The 20,719-nt window shown below is 37.6% G+C and overlaps 1 protein-coding gene across 3 annotated transcripts in view; it reads right to left on the reverse strand.

Annotated features, from left to right (window-relative positions):
* The window catches only part of SSH2 (slingshot protein phosphatase 2), a 243,713-nt gene that overhangs the window by 82,197 nt on the left and 140,797 nt on the right, over nt 1-20,719 (reverse strand). The gene's annotated exons all lie outside the window — the stretch shown is intronic.

A 20,719-nucleotide genomic window follows, 5' to 3' on the forward strand; every position in this document is an offset into this window, starting at 1 on the left:
CTATCTAGGTTGGTCATGACTTTTCTTCCAAGGAGTAAGCGTCTTTTAATTTCATGGCTGCAATCACCATCTGCAGTGATTTTGGAGCCCCAAAAAATAAAGTCTGACACTGTTTCCACTGTTTCCCCATCTATTTCCCATGAAGTGATGGGACCAGATGCCATGATGATCTTCGTTTTTGGAATGTTGAGCTTTAGGCCAGCTTTTTCACTCTCCTCTTTCACTTTCATCAAGAGGCTCTTTAGTTCCTCTTCACTTTCTGCCATAAGGGTGGTGTCATCTGCATATCTGAAGTTACTGATATTTCTCCCGGCAATCTTGATTCCAGCTTGTGTTTCTTCCAGTCCAGCGTTTCTCATGATGTACTCTGCATAGAAGTTAAATAAGCAGGTGACAATATACAGCCTTGACATACTCCTTTTCCTATTTGGAACCAGTCTGTTGTTCCATGTCCAGTTCTAACTGTTGCTTCCTGAGAAGCATACAGATTTCTCAAGAGGCAGGTCAGGTGGTCTGGTATTCCCATCACTTTCAGAATTTTCTACAGTTTATTGTGATCCACACAGTCAAAGGCTTTGGCATAGTCAATAAAGCAGAAATAGATTAAATAACGTCAAATCCTATAGGCTTCTCCTTCTTAGTAACCAAATAGTTAATCTGTTCACTGGATTCCTGTTTCCACTGGAAAATTTTTCTACAAATGGAATCCCATCCCTCCCCTACTCGAGTGTTGATCAATTAAAAAAGAAAAAGATGAAAAGATGCACAAACTTTAGTCACTTGTTGACAGAGAGTTTGTGCAAGGTTTCTAGAAAGGTAACAAGTGTCAGAATTATATAAAGTTATTATCCTAAAGTACATGAAGCTTAGGCTTTATCTTTGAAACTCTGAAGAAATGTTAAGTTTTGGTCAATGAAATAGAAAAGGAAGCTGCCCCTTAGGCATGTTTTCATATGGAATGAACTCCTGGTTTCTTTCTGAAGTGATTCACTTTAGCTTTTAAAACAAATTTTTTGGTTTAGTGCATAAAACTTTTTACCCAAGGAAGCTGAGCAGCTGGAAAAAGCATCTTTACCTATAGGCAGAACCAGAATAGTTCTGTTTCTTTAAATATAATTGTAACACTAGTAATGAAGACCAGCTAAGGTCACTGTACTGTCTCTTTCCATATCAGCCAAGTCCACACCTCGCTATATTTAGACAAGGTATGCATGCCCCACTAAAGATAGAAGACTCAGTCCTAGGCTTAGGGTCACAACAGTGGGGTTATTTCCTCAGCTGAGGGGGAAAGACACACACAAAACAACCCTGTATTGATGCATGCATTCCTTGGAAACCAACAGAACAACCAACGCTCTACTGTATTTCACTATGAACAGAAGTATAACCTCTAGTCTGCATACAACAGTCTCTACCATATGTAACTTCACCACAGTCACGATTAAAGCAGAGGTAACTCACTAGCCAGGACTGGTCACCATGCCTCAGCCAAAGAGCTGTCTAGGTCAACAGGGTAAAATATTCAGCCGTTTGGTCTCCTGGGAACTGGAACAAACAGGTTTCAACTTGGGAATTCCCTGGTGTCAAAAACACCAGGGTCTGCCTGGTACAGTCCTCCAGCAGGGTCTAGCTGACAGCCTCTTAGACCATCATCCAGCAAAGAAAGAACCAAACGGGGACAAAACTGACTTGTGCATTTAAAAAGAAAAAGCTTATGGAACAGGGATTTTATAATAAAGATTGTGTTGAAGTGTGTCAAGGACATGGTAATGCAGGTAACAGAGGAATCTCCTTGGGTGGACATATTCTATAAGGGGACCCTAAACCTGGACTCAAAACAAAGAGCCTTAGGAAAATATTTTAAAGAAAAACACAATTGCCCTTGAAAGAAAGCTAAGAAGACCCTAATGACCATCAGATGTTTTTGGTACCTCCCCAGCTGTCAGGGAAAAAAATTAAATACATTTAAAGAATTCAGTAAAACATGCTTCTGAAATGTAAGTATAACAAATAGAAATCTATTTATTTTCATTCAAAGGAAACTGCACATTGCAATTATGAACATTTCCACTGCAGGAAAGATAAGCAGATGTTGGATGTTTTCCCAAAGTTTTTAGTGTCACTGAAGAGGCCTACATTTTTTTCAGTTTAATGGTCAATGCTAAAAAGGCAATATTTAGAATGTTTTTTCTCTTCATACATATTTGAACATTTCTACAGTGACATATTTAAAGAAGTCAGTAAAGAGAAAACAAACATACAGCTTATATACCATATTTGTATATTCATTTTCTAGTATATACTTCTAAACTAAAAGCAACATAAGATACATATTTAATATTTTAAATAGGATGAATTATGAAAAAACTCCACTCTTGTTTCCTCTGCATTAAAATCCTACTCAATGAAAAATAACTGCATTTAAATATTCTCAACTGACACTGAAATAATCCTTTTGGAGGAAAAAATACTAAGATTTAAATAAATAAGTTTCATTTCTAAAGGGTGTTTAATTTCTAAGAGAGAGAAACTGATCTGAGTTTTCTTGTGGCTTTACATGCAAAATGCAGATTTTTTTTTTTTCTGCCACAGCAAAGATGCACTGGATTAGGGCCTAAATAAATAAATAGCATGAGATCGCAAAAAAGCAAAAATGCCACATAACATTTGATGGCTCACAGTTCTAAGAATTCGTAACTATACATTGTAAGCTTCGGAAACTGGCATTAATAACAAAGAATGGTTTAATGGGTTGGCGAATTCTTGACCCTCAGAACACAACACAAACAGCACATTCATTCCACTAAATATCTAAGCCCAGGGCAGCGGTCCTCAAACCTCTCAACGAGCTCTTTATAATTTAATAAGTATCTGGATTAAATGTATTTAGAAATTCTCCTAATTCTTCTGACAACTTTTCCTTCAAAGCAACAACTTCAAGTCATTTCTGCCTTCCTAGAGTGCAAAGCACCAGAAATACTGTACACCAATATTGCTTCTCTTTTCACTCACCAAATAGGTTGTGACTATTTGCTGAAGAATACAAACATTCAGGCTTTACAGCAACATTCTGTTTTCTTTAAGCAAATACTATTCTTAGATTATCTACTCCAAGATTATCAGAGAGAGAGAATTCAAAAGGCTGCATAATCCTCAATAGAGAGAAAATGGTAGGTCAAAATCTTTCACTGTGGGAAAATCATGAGTGCTTGTTTAAAAATGGATAAATGAATCTCACTGGTAAGGTTAAATAGCTTAAAAACACCTTATTTAATTTCTAAGTCAAATGCCCACAACAGTCTATTCCAGGTTCTTAATTTGGGGTGAGGGCAAGGTTATTACATTCCTTTGAGGATTTAGTGAAAACTATGGCTTTTTCCTGCAGAGAAATAAATGTACTAATCATTGATCTACAGACCCACTTTTTCAAGTGATTTCATTGTATTCATGAACTTAGTCTAAAACTCCAGATTAAAGGAAACTTTATTAATAGTTGCTCTGAAGAGATGGGCAATTGGGAATCAACAGTACCCACCTCCCACCCTGTCATCTTTTAGCAGATAACAACTCAGCTTTAACAAGAGGCAAACACTGAATGACTGGTGCTTGGATTTACCTTTGAAGCCAGAGGAAACCCACATGAATAGATAAGGCTGGGACTTTCTAAGGGTCTTCTATTAATATAATACTCTGGACTCCTGCCATTCTAAAGCACACAACGGGAAAATCCTATGAAAAGACCCTTACCTGCTCCATAACCCTGCCTCCTTGCCTCTGGAAATCCCTCTACAATCAACTTGCTTATATCACAAAGATTCCCAAGCATTAGGCTGAAGACCTACTGAAGCCCTGCAGTACCAGATACAAAAGGATTTCAGCACAATAGAAGATTTTGGACAAGATTTTGAAATTCATTAAAGTCAAATCTGACCAGTGAAGTTTTGCATTTCCTAAACTTGCTGGATACTCTGGAATTTTTTAATAGCTACCCAGAGAATGCCATTTCATGCAGCATGCTGTTACAGTCCTCATATTCTAACAGTGTGAACAATCCAACATCACTAATACATTAAACACTGCTTTATGTGCTAGTGACTCAGCATGAAGGAAATGACTAGATTTAATTTTTTTTGATCTTATGATTTTAGAATCCATGCTACATGGGAGAGAGGATTAAAGGCAAGGTATAACTAACACGAAGGCTAATGTTTATTTAAGTTAACAATCTTTATCTGTTCCTATTATGTTCATAAATACAGTCACCTCATATTGTTTATTTAGATTGCCTGTCATACCTAAGAAATGATTTTATTTATTTATACCAAATGTCTACCCTTTAATTTGTGGCTCAAAAATTTTATCAGTTTACTGACCATTTTCTCTAAAGCAGAACTCCTTCCAGGTTACTTTTCATTTTTTGTTTTGCTTTACTTTTTCTTTATAAACTGTATCATAAGCTGATTATTTACAATAGTTTATTTACATTCTGGAATGTAAGTTCTAAAAGCTCAGAGTTAGTCTTTTTGGATCATTCCCAGTGCCTAGAACATTGTAGGTGATCAATACATAAATGAACAGGTACTTACCAAGTAGAGATACAAAATTAATCAGAGGCAAATACAGCACAGTAAAAAAGCATGAGATATAAAGAGGACTTGGATGTTAGTCACTGCTCTTGAATTTATTAGTTACATAACCTGAACAAGTCATTTAATCTCTTTGAACGTCAATGCCTTTCCTTTAAAATGATGCAAAAATATTACTTCAAAGGGTTATAGGCAATAAAAAAAGCAAAAACTTGTTGCAAATATTAATGATTATATCCCAGCAGTTATTTTTGGAAAACTGGCAGAAAATTCTGTAAATCCGATCAATTTTGAGAAAGTAAGTTACTCTATTACCTAACCCTTGGTCTTGCAGAACTGCAGAGGCAGAATGAAGTAGTGAGGAAGCACCACATGAAAAGGGATGGACTGGAATCTCACTTATCAGCTGGCTGAACTTGAAAAAAATCTCTCAACCTCTCTGAAGCTTACATTTCTGATCTACTGATATAAAATGTGTGTGAGGGGGTGCTACCTCAAAAGTGTAATTGTTCGAATCACATGTTAATTAGGAAAGCACTTTTTACACTTTAACACAGAATATTTAATTTTGGTTAGATTGATTACCTTCCCTTAGAGAAAATCCTAATCTTGTTTGTTTCACCAGCAAAATGGAAGGAACTAGTACCACAGAATGTGTTCACATGGACTACAGAGTATACGCACTCCCAATTCTTTCTGCAAGTTCTCCAACTTTGGTGAGGATGGAACAGAACAGGAAAAGACAGAAAAGGAAGATAGAAAATGGAAAGCGAAACAGGTTCAGAAAGACACAAATTAGTAGCAAAGAACAGGTAGCAAGTGGAATAAGTAGCCAAGTTCTGACTGTGAGTCTATTTAATTTCATACCCAAGGTCACAGCCCATTTCATGAATATGTGACTTGTGCAGCCACATTAGGTCAGTGCTTGAAAGGGCCTTGCACTTAATTCAATGCTCTGATGCTTTTTGAACGGGGGGCCCCCTATTTTCATTAGCTGCTGGGCCCTGCAAATTATGTAGCTAGTTCTGCTCGCAGTCTTTCCACTAGACTAGAGGACAAGGACAATCGCTTACAACCTCAATGAATGCATACAAAGACCATTGCTAACTTAAAGGACAATTATTAACAAGTAGACTTTTAATTTGGAGGAGGCAATGGCACTGCACTCCAGTACTCTTGCCTGGAAAATCCCATGGATGGAGGAGCCTGGTAGGTCGCAGTCCATGGGGTCGCTAAGAGTCGGACACGACTAAGCTACTTCACTTTCACTTTTCACTTTCCTGCACTGGAGAAGGAGATGGCAATCCACTCCAGTGTTCTTGCCTGGAGAATCCCAGGGACGGGGGAGCCTGGTGGGCTGCCGTCTGTGGGGTCGCACAGAGTAGGACACAACTGAAGCGACTTAGCAGCAGTAGTAGCAGACTTTTAATTAGGTTGGTGATCACCTATTTGTAGTATCTGAATTCTGAAATGAGCAAAATACCTAGTAAAAGCCAATTTAATTAAAAAGCAGCAGACCAAATTAGAAATGCAAATATTATTTGCCTTTCCTATTTTGTGGCCCATCACCTTCTAATAACAGGCCAAATGGTGATGTTAGCAAGTGAAATACCTGAAGCTCATGTGACGCTTCATCCTGAAATCCAACCAAAGACCCGAGTGATAACAGGCCAAATGGTGATTTTAGCAAGTGAAATACCTGAAGCTCATGTGACGTTTCATTCTGAAATCCAACCAAAGACCCGAGTGACTGCGGACTACCTTCAGTTTTTGATCTGGTTATCTGCTGCCTCACAGTACGCAGAGCAGAGTGACAGCGCCACAGAAATCGTCTCTGGAGTGAAAGCCCTAACACAATCCAGTTCAATTAAATCACACCCTTTAAATAACGTTTTGTTTCTTTCCTGCTCCTTCGGACTGAGAGACAGCTGGTGGCTTTTCTCTGATTGAAGCTGAAAGGCTGAAGCTGATGAACTGAACGTTTCCCACAAGGCAATTCAATTTTTGATGCCTCCCTCTTTCCGCTTAAAGCCAGACTGACCCCATACTGGTCCATTGTGACCTTTGGACTGCTTATCAGTCACCTTCAGTCTCCAACAGGAGTTGGACTGGCCAACCCACAGACGTCCACTCTCCAGTGAACAAAGGCTCGCTATGTAAAAGAGACAAGCTGTGGGCAGAGATACTATCTGTAGAGAAGGTGCTGAACTCATCCTCTGTGTTCCAGCAGCATGTCCAGGACTGCTGCCACTACAAAACAGTGAAACTTCACCCCCAAAACTTTCTCTGCCTGTGATTTAAACACACACCTTCATTAAGGAGAGAGCTCAGTTTCAAATAGAGGCAGGCAACCAATGCTAATGAATCCAGCAGGCAAGTGTGGCCTGTGTTCTAACATTCCTTTCTCCTTCCCGTCTCTTTTTCTTTAAGTCGGCCAGAAGCCCCTCTGGATACTGTTTAGATCTGCACGGACATTCAAAGAAAGATTCTTTAAGAGCTTTAGAAAAAGCATACAACTCTTCTCCTTTCTCCTATATTCAATACTCAAAAAAGCCTTAAAGATGAAAACTTTTTTTTTTCAAGATTTTAAATGGCTTGTTCCCTAAAAAGTTTCTCTGTCCAACTTTGAGAAATATACACTGGCTTTTACAAGCCAGATGAGGAAATTCTAACTTCACAAGTTTAGTTACAAGCATTAACAAACCAATATATATATGATCATTTTTTTAAATGGCTGGATGGCAGCATTGACATGCATCTGAGCAAACTCGGGGAGATAGTGAAGGACAGGGAAACCTCGCATGCTGCAGTCCATGGGGTTGCAAAGATTCGGACACGACTGAGCAAATGAACAGCAGCAGCAGCAATTCTTAGTAAGACAGAACTTTAGGAAATCGCAATGCCACTTAACACTCCCTAAACAGAAAACAATGAAATGCTGTTCAAGGTAAATTTGCTGCAGGACCCTAAGTAAGTCAGTTATCTTTTGGCTCAAAAATCCCTAAATCAAAAATGGTGACGATTTTAGAATTTAAAAAACAACACGGGGCGCAAACCTAAATTCACAAACACTACATATATATTCAACACCGTCTATGGATAATTAGTTTTTCCCTCATCTTATCAATGTACTATTATTTTATCTTCTGGCAAGTTCTACTCAAATACCTTACAAATTATTTTCCATCAGTGACTGGGAATCAAAGTGATTCCTGATAGGAAAGACAAATAAGGATCAATTTTCCTGTGTCTTCAATTGGTTCAGATGAATTGAAGGATAAAATTGCTTCTACCTTGATTTTACTTATTATTATTTCAGGAGAACTATGAAAATGAATTCCTAAATTGCTGGAGGTACAATTACTAAAACTGTAGACAGGTACAACATTTTTGGTGAGCAAATTGGCAGTCTGTACCAAAAGTTCTAGAGATATGTATACCCTTTGGTCTGGCAATCCCAGAATTGAATTTTAGGGTATTTCCTTCAGGGATATGTGCAAAGATTTAGACACAAGGATATTCATTCAGTGAGGCTTTGTTTATAACTGCAAAAAAACTGAACACAATCAAACTGTGCAACAATAGGGCAGAATTCAGTTCTATGGAAAACAAATAACTCTCAGAAAGGATATGAAAGAAACGCATTTGAGGACAATGGCAGGATGTCCCCAATATGCTTAGTGAAAAAAAAACCAAAACAGATTACAAAGCAGAAGATAGAAGACAATCCCATTTTTAAAAGGATATAATACAGAGAAAACTGTGGATATTAACAGAACAGTAAACATCTTCGGAAAATAAGAATAAGGGTAATGCTTTTTGGGGAGAGGAGGACTTCTGGTTTTTCTATCATAAGCATGAATTATCTGCAATATTAAAAAAATAGCTCATACTTTTGCTTTGTTGATTTTAAGTACCAGTAAGACCAGTTCCATTAAGAAAATCACTCACTCGGGACAAGTTCACTTTTAAGCTGAGTGGGTGGTAAAGAATGAGATATTATCAACTTTACAGCACATAAGGTAGGCAAGTTTTTAAAGCACAAGAGACTCTCCCTTTGAAAAATGTCCCCAAATTGACTTGCAAGACTGCCATAAAGAAGAGCACTGATATTCAATATTTTCTGGTTGATTTTGACTTTAATTGAGGGAGAGATTAGGTGTTGTCATTTCTTTAAAAAGCATCATAAACATTCTTACGACATCATCATTTTCGGACTAAAAGGCATATGGCCTTGCTGAGAACTTCTCCAAGTGTCTAAAATGGCAACGAAGACGTCCAGCAGTGTGAGCACAGTGGACTTCCATCATAACTGAGATGGACCACAGGTGAGACACAAAAGTGAACAGGCCCCAGGCTCATTAAGAGCCAAGACTAAGGTAGGTTCTCAACAGATGTGCTCAAATATATTTCCAAGGAGGTAAGAAATAAAGTAAGACTAAGACCACAGATTTCAATCTATAGAGAGATCATAACAAGCCAGTCTACAATCGTCAGTGTTTCTTTAACTTTGGGGAAAAAAATTACACTCGGTTTAAACTCATTTAGTTAGAATCACTAAATGGAAATATATACAGTCTCAGTTTGCCATTTCTCTCAGTGCAGGAGAGTATAACAAGGCACAATCTGCTAAATTTTCAGTAGCTGCAGTAACACTTCTTTGAATCAGTATTACTAAACTATCATAATTTGGGCCTTGTGTAACCTGGCATTTATACAGTTCTTGGTCTTTATTTTTTAGTTTTTGGTTTGTTTGTTTTCAGTTTTATTGTGATATGATTGACACACTGCACAGCATGATGACTGGACTTAGATAAACCATGAGATGATTATCACAGTAAGTTTAGTGAACATCCATCATCTCGTATAGATACAAAATTAAAGAAACAGAAAAAATGTTTCCTTGTGATGAGACTTGGCCTTTATTAATTGATGTTTGGCCATAGGCTCATTCATATACATGTAAAAGAGCCCCCTGTCCACTAGGATGGTTTCTATGTATACTTAAAACTAAGGAGCTGTATATTGCTTATAGAACGCTAAGTAAGATGAACCATTAATTGACAACCAGGCCATTAAACTGGTAGCCAAGCCATTAAGAACAAAATCAGCACACCCTTCCCCCTATAGCTCACACCACTGTAAATATCACAAGCCCTCTCTCTGTGCCAATGGGAACCACCCTGCCTACCACATGGTGCTGATGTAACCATATCTAGAGCTCAGCACCTGGAGAAAGCAGGGAATGAGGTTTTGCTTTGGGTTACTTGAATGTGTTTCTTTCCTCCCCTCTTCCCTTCTTCCTTTCTTTTTAACCATAAAACCACTAGCAGATAGTTTCATGACTTCTGTTCTCTTGCTGCCTGTGGGGATTTCACAGTGCGCTCCCAGCCACTGGTACTGATTCAACAACAGCCTTTGTAAAATTGGCAGCCTTCCTAAATAAGCTATGTAGAGTCTGCAAATGCTGGTTACTGTGCTGTGTAGTCTGTGGGTATTCGATAAAAACTTGATTAAAATTCTGCCCACATGATATATCCAAAATATGCTCAGAGCTATTTTCTAAAGAGCCTGATCGGTCTTTACAAAAGTCTTTCTGGATTTCTGCTTCCTACCACAAATGATTAACAGCAGTCATTCACTGACTCTTTATGGCTGTGACATCTGCTACATCAGTCTTCCTTTTCTCTCACGGCTCAAGTACCCTTTACCTCTGCTTATACTAATCAAGACATGTAAGAGGGCCAGAAATAAAGGTCAGAAGTCAAATCCTACCATAAAGTCTTTACTAATCGGTTCACTTACAATAACTTTTTGTCCTCTGAATACTTAGAGCACCAACTGCACCATTCGTCTGGCACTTAGCTGAATTGTGTTCTTATTTATCCTTTAATTAATCTGTCTTGTATCTCTCAACAGACTGAGTATCCTGGCCACAGGAACCATGTCTTGTATTTCTTTGTATATGCCACCCTTTGCCCAGAATATGATGCAAACAATGGAATTTCTCCTACCAGGCTGTCATACCACTCTAATTCTTTCTCCTATACTCTGGTTCATGTTCAAAAGGGCAAATATATTAGCTGTCATTTACTGAGTGTTTAGTGTTTGCAGTACTTTATAAATATTACACTTAATTAAATTAACTACATTTCATGCTAAGTTGCTTTGGTCGTGTCCAACTCTTTGCGACCCCATGGTCTGTGGCCTGCCAGGCTCCTCTGCCCATGGGATTCTCTAGGCAAGAATCCTGGAGTGGGCTGCCGTTTCCTTCTCCAGGCGATCTTCCCGCCCCAGGGATCGAACCTGGTCTCTTATGTCCTCTGCATTGGCAGGTGAGTTCTTTACCACTAGTGCCACTTGGGAAGCCCAAACTACATTAATTAATATTAATAGAAACTAAAAGCTCCATTTAATTGGTGAGGAAACCAAGTTTCATGGTGGTTATAAGCTGAAGGTCACTCAGCCTGTAGGTAGTGAAACTGACTGAAATTCAGATCTGTTTCATTCCACACACCAGACTATTACTATCAGCCACAATAACAAGTGACAAGACAGTGAATGAGTGATCCAAGATACCTTTCAAGAATTTCTAAATAGAATATTTAATGAAAAGGACACTTTAAGAATTGAGTGTGAAATTTCACTGGGGAGGAATGAGCATCACAGAGGTGGGGTTGATAAAATGATCTATACCAAGTCTGGTCAAAGGGATGACCAAAAAGTTCAGTTTCATACACTGTCAGAATCTATTTCATTCCCCTCCTAGGAAGAAAAACTGACACTGAGAATTCACATTACCTCATAGATGTTCCAACTTCTCAAACTAAATTTTCCCCCCAAATAAAGATGATATAATAATAGCAAATCAAAATTTTTTTGGTGTTCATAAGAACTGGATATATTAACTTTGAGAGAAACACAGTAATTTAAAGATGCCTGGAACAGAGGAGAGTTCCAAAGAAATGACATCTCTCTTAAGAGCTCTATGTTATAAATGATACTTATTTAAAATCAGTGAAGAAAAATGAGAAATACTCATATTCAATTTATTCCTTATGAAGATCAACTGGCTTTTATTATACAAAATTTAAAGAACAAAGATGAGACACGCAACTAAGAAGCTAAGCTCATAAACCTGTTCAGCCTTTTGTTGACATTTCTTAGGTTGTAAACAGGCCTGTCTGTGGCATTAAGTTTTAAGAATACAGACACCACAGAAGAAGCAATGTGAAGTCCACAATTAGAATTGTTAGGGCTTGAAATATGCTGTTATGGATCATGAATCTTTGTCAGTAAACATTAAGTACAAATGATGAAAGTAACAATCATAACTGAAATTTTTATTTTTCTTTCTGATTAACTATCTCTAGCCCTAGCCCTAATGAAACGAGGCAGATATTACTCCCCCCAAAAACATAAGCAAAAATTTGAACCATTTCATAAAAGGTCATTATCCAAAAAAAAAAACAAAAAAACCAACTAATAATTCTGTGTCTTCTATAACTGAAAAACCGAACTTACAATTAAAAAAAAAAAAACCTACTCTAGTACCGGCTAACACTGAGGTTTCCCTTTATTGGAGAGTAATTCAAGCCTCTGGATTCTGTAGTTTTAACAGACACACAACTAACGCCAAATCCCTCAGGTGACTAAAAAAAGGGTCACAGCCCTCTGAAAACAGATTAATGCAGAAAACAAGAGTGGCCAAATTCCCACAACCTGCAAAAAGGAAGTGAGCCCAAATAAGCCCTTTGCTGTGCAGTACTAGCAATCTATTTATAAATCATTTACTACATCCTTTCCAAATCACAGGAACACCTAAAAACGCCTTGATGCTTTTAGCATACTTCTTCAAGTTAAACCTAATTACGTTAGTGGAAGCAACATCCTGTATAATTCTAACACTGCAAAGCTAACTCTATCTGAAAGTAGTTAGGATATTAATTATCATTATTAACTTGCTTTCATCTTAGTAATCCAGAAGGGCTTCCCAGGTGGTTCAGTAGTAAAGAATCCACTGACCAATGCAAGACATGGTGGTTCTTTCGATCCCTGGGTGGGAAAGATATTCTGGAGGAGGAAATGGCCACCCACTCCAGTATTCTTGCATGGGTAATCCCATGGACAGAGGAGCCTGGCGGGCTACAGGTCACAAAGAAAAATCAGACACGACTGAGCACGCACACACACGTAGGAATTCAGAAACATTGTGTGATAGCATCTACACCACTATTCTCCAGCCCCAAGGCAATTTTACATACGGTAATTAAGAAGATTCACATTTACTGGAGAAGCCCAAGAAGGGACAGAGCAAGAGGATCTGCAGTTTAGCCCTTCTATTACTCCAAGATCCAACAGCTCTTGGAGCCAGAAAATGACAACATCCTTAATTATCTGGCTTTGGGCAATGGTTTCTCTGTAAATCTACAGAAATTGCCCCATTTCAGGAGTGATTACAAGTGAGCACACAATCTGAAGAACAGTAATTTAGAAAATAAAAATTCATTAAGACTTTATCAAAGAAATCTTGACTTGAGTGCATCACGACCTCACTATTCCTGCTCATCTTCTTTATGCAGTTAGTGGCCAAAGTTGAGGGCTTCCTCCCCCTCTGTTCCAAGCCAATTATTGCTCTACTTACTTCAAAGCAGTCTAAGTGTGGGTAAAGTCACACAAAGTTATTACTACTAATAAAAACACAAATGTACCTTTTACTCTGACAATGGAATATTAACTTCTCCTTTGTATTTGAAGACCGTAACACTAGGAGATTAATACACTTGATGCAAACTTAATTGATCACACTTTACACAATATTTTACCTTTTAAAGCTATATTACCTATTTAAGGATCAGAAACAATCACGAAAATGGTATTCACTTAAAATCAAAGAGACATCTCATGTCTTTAAAAACTATCAACATTATTATTAATCTCTTTGCCCACCAACCAGAGATAAAAAGCTCTTAAATCATAAATGAATGTGTGGCTTCAGTAACTGAATTATCAATTATTACAACTATGTTTTGTCCATTTCTGAGAGGGGAAATCTAGATTTTAGAAGTAGCAAAGATGATAAAGACACTTATTAAATAGAACAAGGAAGTTAAAAAATGTAAAGGCAAAACAATTTCATACAATTATAACACTTAGAGTAGGACCTCTTGGTTCTAGGCTTTTGAAGTACAGAACTGCTGCTAAAGAACTGCTTTAGAGCTAGAAAAAGATGGGAGAAAATCATTCTACAGATCATATACCAGCTGGACAAAGATAACACCAAAGATTCAACAAATATCTGAGGAAAAAATCTTAAAAGTATTAGTAAACCAATTCCAGCAGTATGTTAACAAGGCAAACAGCGTTAAAGGACGATTCAACTTTCGCAACTCAGTTATGTCACTCCATTGCCAAGAAAGGGGGAAATGTTATCCTTCCAACAGAGGGCCAAAAAAAATCTAATCAAATTCAGTATCTGTATCTAATTTTAAAATATTTGAAATTAGGAATAGTAGGAAATGCCCTCAGCTTGATAAGTGATCTATGCTGGAACTTATAGCACACAGTACATCTATTCAGAAAACATAAAAAGCATCCCTTTTACAATGGAAAACAAGACCAGGAGCATTGCTACTCTTTAACATACTAGAGCCTAAGCTGAAGCAACAAAGAGTTACACTCAGAGAAAACTCATTTACAGATGATATAATCATCCATTCAGTAAAGTCAAGAAAATCAACTAAAATATCTGTTAGATATAAGGACCAAGAGTTCAGCTAGGTGGTCTGATATAAAAGCAAATATAAAAAGCAGTTTTACTACACACCTATAGGGACTGATTAGAAAAAGTCATGGGAAAGAAGAGCTTATTCACAAGAACAACAAAAACTTTATAAACAAATACCCATGAATACACCTAATAAAAAATGTCTAACTACTATATGAGGAAAAGTGTAAAATTTAAATAAACGGCATTTTTAAAAAGTGAATAAATAAACACATATCACATTCTTCACTGGGAAGGCTCATTCTGTAAAGCTGTTAATTCTCCCCAAAACTAGTTCAGTACAATTTAAATCAAAATCCCAATAGGATTTTTAAAAGTAGAATTTGCCAAGTTGTTTCTAAGACTTATCTAGAAAATAAGCAAGGGTAGTTAAGATAGTAAAGCACACACACAAACGGAGGCAGGCCTTGTGATGCAAGATACCAAAATGTCTATTAAATCTATATTAAGTAAAAGTGTGCTATTGGTGTATGAGAGAAAATGTTTTAATATATATATTTTAATATGTAATATGAAGAGCATTTCAAATCAGGGAAGTGAGATTGGACTAAATAAATGGTACTGGACTCAACGACTATCCATTTGGAATAAAGGTAAAGTTAGAGCTCTACTTCATACAATAAAAACAGCGTATCTTGTTTCATTGTGTTTCACTTTACTGCATTTTGCAGATACCACTTTAAAAAAAAAATGGAAGGTTGGTGGCAACCCTACGCAGAGCAAGTCTATTTGTGCCATTTTTTCAACAGCATTTGCTCACTTCATGTCTCTGTGTCACATTTTGGTATTTCTCGAAATATTTCAAACCCTACACTACCAAAAACATCGAGACTCGCTGAAGGCTCAGATGATGGTTAGCTTTTTTTTCTTTTTAATAAAGCATTTTATAATTAAGGTAAGTACTGCTTTTTGTTACACACTTAGTAGACTATGGTGTAAACACAACTTTTATATGCACTGGGAAACCAAGCAATTTGTGTAACTCGCTTTAGTGTCACATTCACTTTACTGTGGTATCTGGAACTGGACTCACATTATCTCCAAGTCTGTCTGTAAAGATAAATTCCAGTTTTAAAAAGTGAAATATTTTTACAGGGTAGACACACTAGAAGAATACAAAAGAGTACTTTTATAATCTTGGGAGTGGATGGGAAGGGTTTTTTTTAAAAGTCAGATAGAAAAATCATAAGAAAATTATTGACAGATTTTACTACATTAAAGTCAAAAACTTTTATACAAGATACAAAATGAAAAAACAAGCACTAGAGTCAGGAAAATAATTGTTAAACATATTCAGAATATACAGAATAATACATGAAAAAGGAAAAAAAAAAACCAACAGAAAAATAAAGTTCAAACATGCAAATCACAGACGAAAAATGCACAAGACCAATAAAAATACAAAAGGATCCTAAAAAGCTCTTCAATAGTAAGGGAAATACAGAGGAGTGTTTAAGAGCAGGGGTCCTGGGTTGAGGCTGCCTGTGTTTGCATCCTGGCTGTATTATCTCAGGCAAATGACTTAACATCTCTGTGCCTCTCATCTGTAATTGAGGATAACACCTAAGTCAACATTGTTAAGAACAGAGAATGAGATAATATGCATGGTGCTCAAAACAATGCTTGGTCCACAGTAAGAACTCAGTAAAAAATTAACTGCTATCTAGTATCATTATTAATATCACCAGGGTTGGTGAAGACACCTATGCAGGTATATAAGCTGGTAAGAGCTAATTGGCAAAGCAAACTGCAAAGCTTGGCAGCATGTATAAAAATTTTAGCACATACATATCATCCGACCCAGAAATTCCACTGCTAGAATTTTATCTAAAGAAACGTTCCCACATAGATACAAAGACATATGCATCAGGACTTTGAGTGGAGCAGTGTTAAGGGTTCTAGATCTGGAGACAGGAAATGTTGGTTCTAGTTTCAGTTCTACCAAGAACAAATCATGTAATCTCTGTGCCAATCACTTCACCATTTTGATTTTTCAGTTTATTTACTCTACAAAGTGTGAATGACGACTTACCCAATCTGCCTCACGGGAATACTTTAAGGCAGTGGTTCCCAAAGTGTGGTCCCTGGATCAGCATCACCAGCATCCTCTAGGAACTTGTTAGGAACTGAAATTTTCTAGTCTCACCCCAGACCTACAGAATCAGAAACTCTGGGAGTGTGGGCAGCAACCTGTGTTTTAATAAACCATCCAGGTGATTCTGACACAAGCTTAAGCTCAGAGAAGAGCATGTGTGAAATCACTTGCAGAACTAAAAGAGCATTAGTATTATAAACACAAAAAATAAAATTGCTTCTATCTTTCAATTTTATGAAAGGTAACTTTTAGATAATTATCTCAATATGCTCTCTGTTGCTGAGCTCAAGCTTCAGAAAGCACTCATGTGAAGCTAGGAAGTCAAACTCATATATGCAACCAAGTAAATAAATACAAGTATTTTGGGTCAAGGATAAAAAGCTCAAGGTCACCTCATGAACAAATCAAGCAATGTCTCAAACATTCAAGTTTCCAGACTTCTGATCAGCGGTTTTCATAATGGGAACACTTTTAATGATAGCCCTTGCCAGTGTTCTATCTACTAGTTCTTGATCCTTCCCTGAACTTTTCAGGACACAAAAATAGTCACCTGTTTGTGGCTAAGCTATTTGTTTGGCTTGTAACAATAACACCAGAAAAACCTTGGCCCCTTGCTTAGCAAATTCACTTCTCAAAGATTGAATGTTGGCTCTCTAAAAATAACACAGATTCAAAAAAAAAAAAAATAGGCTCATGTATTTTTCAGATGTTTAAATTTTGTTGTATATGAAACCGTGTGTAGACTCTGCAAGGGTATGGAATTTCAGGATCATTTGAGCAGTCTGATCCCACACTCTTGAAGTTTGATTAGATGCTGCTCTGGGTTGCTCACATATATTTTTCTAGTAGGATGAACACTTATAACAGTAACTATTTTTTGTTTCTGGAGTTAATTCAATCACTCCTTAATGTTCTTCACTGAGCACCTAAGAAATAACAGTATATTTGGTGAGTTTTACATGAAGGTAAGGAAAGGCCTTAATTTTATAACGACAGAATTCCCAATAAACACAGTAATACCCACACTATTATCTAATTTCACCTATATGTATATACATACCACAATTAAAAGTGAAAAAATAAGAAAGAGCATGTGAAATCACCAAACTGGTTATCCCAAAGGCCCTCCTCTAAAGGTCATTAACTTTCTTCATAGGAAAGCCCCTAAGATCTTCTTGAGGTCTTTTTACGCTGACACAATTCTCATAGGATTTGTTACACGGTTTACTTGGTTTCTAAACCCAGAGCAAATCCAATGCAACAATAAGAAAAGGAAGAAGAACAGCTCTTATGAGTGGGTCGTCAGCAGAGACAAGAGCCCCTGGGCTAAGAGAACTCAGGTGTACTCCCTCCCCCAAACAATTAAAATTTGGGCTTCACTTAAGGACCTTAATTAACTATTAACCTTTTAGTTGCTCCCATTCATCACTGCTATTTACATATCTGGCACTACAGGGAAATGCTCACAGCAGCTAGTTCAGGTCAGTTCAGTCGCTCAGTCGTGTCCGACTCTTTGCGACCCCATGAATCGCAGTACGCCAGGCCTCCCTGTCCATCACCAACTCCCAGAGTTCACTCAGACTCACGTCCGTCGAGTCAGTGATGCCATCCAGCCATCTCATCCTCTGTCATCCCCTTCTCCTCCTACCCCCAATCCCTCCCAGCATCAGAGTCTTTTCCAATGAGTCAACTCTTTGCATGAGGTGGCCAAAGTACTGGAGTTTCAGCTTTAGCATCATTCCCTCCAAAGAAATCCCACGGCTGATCTCCTTCAGAATGGACTGGTTGGATCTCCTTGCAGTCCAAGGGACTCTCAAGAGTCTTCTCCAACACCACAGTTCAAAAGCATCAATTCTTCGGCGCTCAGTCACTAAGTTTTTACTAAACCAGGCCTCAGAGACCATACTTCTCTTTAGGAAGGAGATTCTTCACCTTCTATGAGATCACATCACTTTGAGAACCTGATTTTTTTAAATATATGTATCTACCCAATATTTCCATATCATCTCAAGGAGTTCATTAAACTTCTAAAGCCAGTTCATAGCTTCAGTAACCATGGATCCCAAATTTAAAACTTTTGTGTTAGGAACCAAAAATGTGCATGTTTAAGTTAACAAAATTCAGGGTTTTATTTGGAATGGTCTTTAAAGATTTTTAAATGATGATGGACTGGGCAACCCCATAAATGTAAATTAAACACGATGGCTAAGGCAATACTAATAAATACACTTTAGAAGAAGTGAACATTAGCAAGACTCTCTCAAGAAAAAAAAAGTGGCAAGAGAGAGACAAAAATGAAAGATAAATAATCTGAGAATTCTTGAGAAGACTGCCTACCTTAGCAGCAAAACTCTAAGTGGAACAAATATGTTTTTCACTACTAAGTTGAAGATGTCAGCAGTTAAAGATAATTTCTAAGACTATAGGTCTTAAAAGTAACCTTGCAATTGCTAAGACAGAAGACCATTTCTACAGTGGTTTTGAGCACTGGCCTAGGAAACACCTCGATTCTAAGGGCAGTTTTGTCATTTATTAGCAAATACTTAAAGCCTCAGCTTCATTATCTGTAAACAGAATAAATTAGTTCATAGGGTGGGTGTGATGATTAAATGAGATAATAATACACACTAAACTCAGCACCGTGGCAAGTGGCCACTGAATGGCAGCAGTTTAGTTTTTGTTTAACTTCAATTTACCCACTTTTCTGTGCAGGAGTTTATCATTTGTAAATTGTTACCTACCACACACATAATCTTTTATGATCCTCTGGGGTCAGAACCACAGTGTCTTCATTTTACAGTTTAAGAAAATACGTCAAATGTACCCCAAGACACTAATTAGTAGGAAAAAAAACGTGTACACTAGATTCAAAACTCCTAAACAAGATTCAAAACTCCTTTCCCCTGCAAAGCTCAGAGGCTCTGCCTTTTAAATTCTGTTTAATCTTTTACCTGTAGTTAACCATATATAAAATTTGCCATTTTAACCATTTTTAAGTGTACAGTTCAGTGCCATTAAATATTCACTCTGTTGTGCAGCTCTCACCACCATCCTTCCCCATAACTTTTTCTTCTTCCGCAAATGAAACTCTGTACCCATTAGATACAGACTTCTCATTCTCTTCCTCCAAACCCTGGCAACCAGACTACTTATGCTCAGGTCCCTCATGTAAGTGGAATCATACAGTGCTTGTACTTCGTCACTGGCCTATTTCACTCAGAATGATGTCTTCAAAGTTCATCCACGTTGTAGCATATGTCAGAATTTCCTTCCTTTTTACAGCTGAATAATATTCAGTTGTATCCCAGACCACATTATGTTTATCCATGTATCCCTTAATGTACATGTGGGTTGCTTCCATTATCTTTTTTATTTTTAAAGTATTGTTCACACTTACTTTGCCATTGGTTACCCATTTTCAGATTATTCATTCCCCCTCCCTCCTTTTTACTTCCCTGGTGGTCCAGTGGTTAAAACACCTGGCTTCCACTGCAGGGGAGGACTGGTTACAACCCTGGTCTGGGAACTATGATCCCATATGCTGCCCTCCTCCCTCTACAAGGTTAAAAAAAAAAAGTAAACAGTTAATTTAATTTAATTGTATAGAGTTTATAACAGAGCAGTAAAACCACTATATTGGGTGTATGCTTTTTTCAGTACACCACCGGGAACCAACACAAAATGGAAAAGTTAAAATGTAAATTTGATTTGTTAACAGAGGAAACTGTTAAAATAATCAATTAGATTTAAGATTATCTGACTCAATGGTAAAGAATCTGCCTGCCAAGCAGGAGATGAGGGTTTGATCCCTGGGTCTGGAAGTTCCCCTGGAGAAGGAAATGGCAACCCACTCCAGTATTCCTGCCTGGGAAAACCCATGGACAGAGAGGAACCTGGCGGGCTACAGTTCATGGAGTCGCAAAGGGTCGGAGACGACTTAGCGACTAAACCACCACCACCACAGAAATCACTTTACAGGCTATTCTTGAGACCTTTAATATAAGGATAATGCAAAGTTTCTACTGTTGGACGTGAAACTAAAAAGTTCTTTAGGGTTGACCTTGGTGGGAGACAGAAGTGGCTTAAGTGCCAGGAGTCTGGGAAAACCTCAGTAGGTGATTCGGAGTGAGAGCTAACACACTACAAAAACCAAACTGCTGCCAGCTAAAAGTAACCCTGACCCTCTCAACCAGTTTAATGATGCAACTTGAATAGATAGGAGTTCCTCTATTTTGCCCTTTTTTAAATGTG

The sequence above is a fragment of the Capra hircus genome, chromosome 19, assembly GCF_001704415.2.
Source record: "Capra hircus breed San Clemente chromosome 19, ASM170441v1, whole genome shotgun sequence".
NCBI lineage: Eukaryota > Metazoa > Chordata > Mammalia > Artiodactyla > Bovidae > Capra > Capra hircus.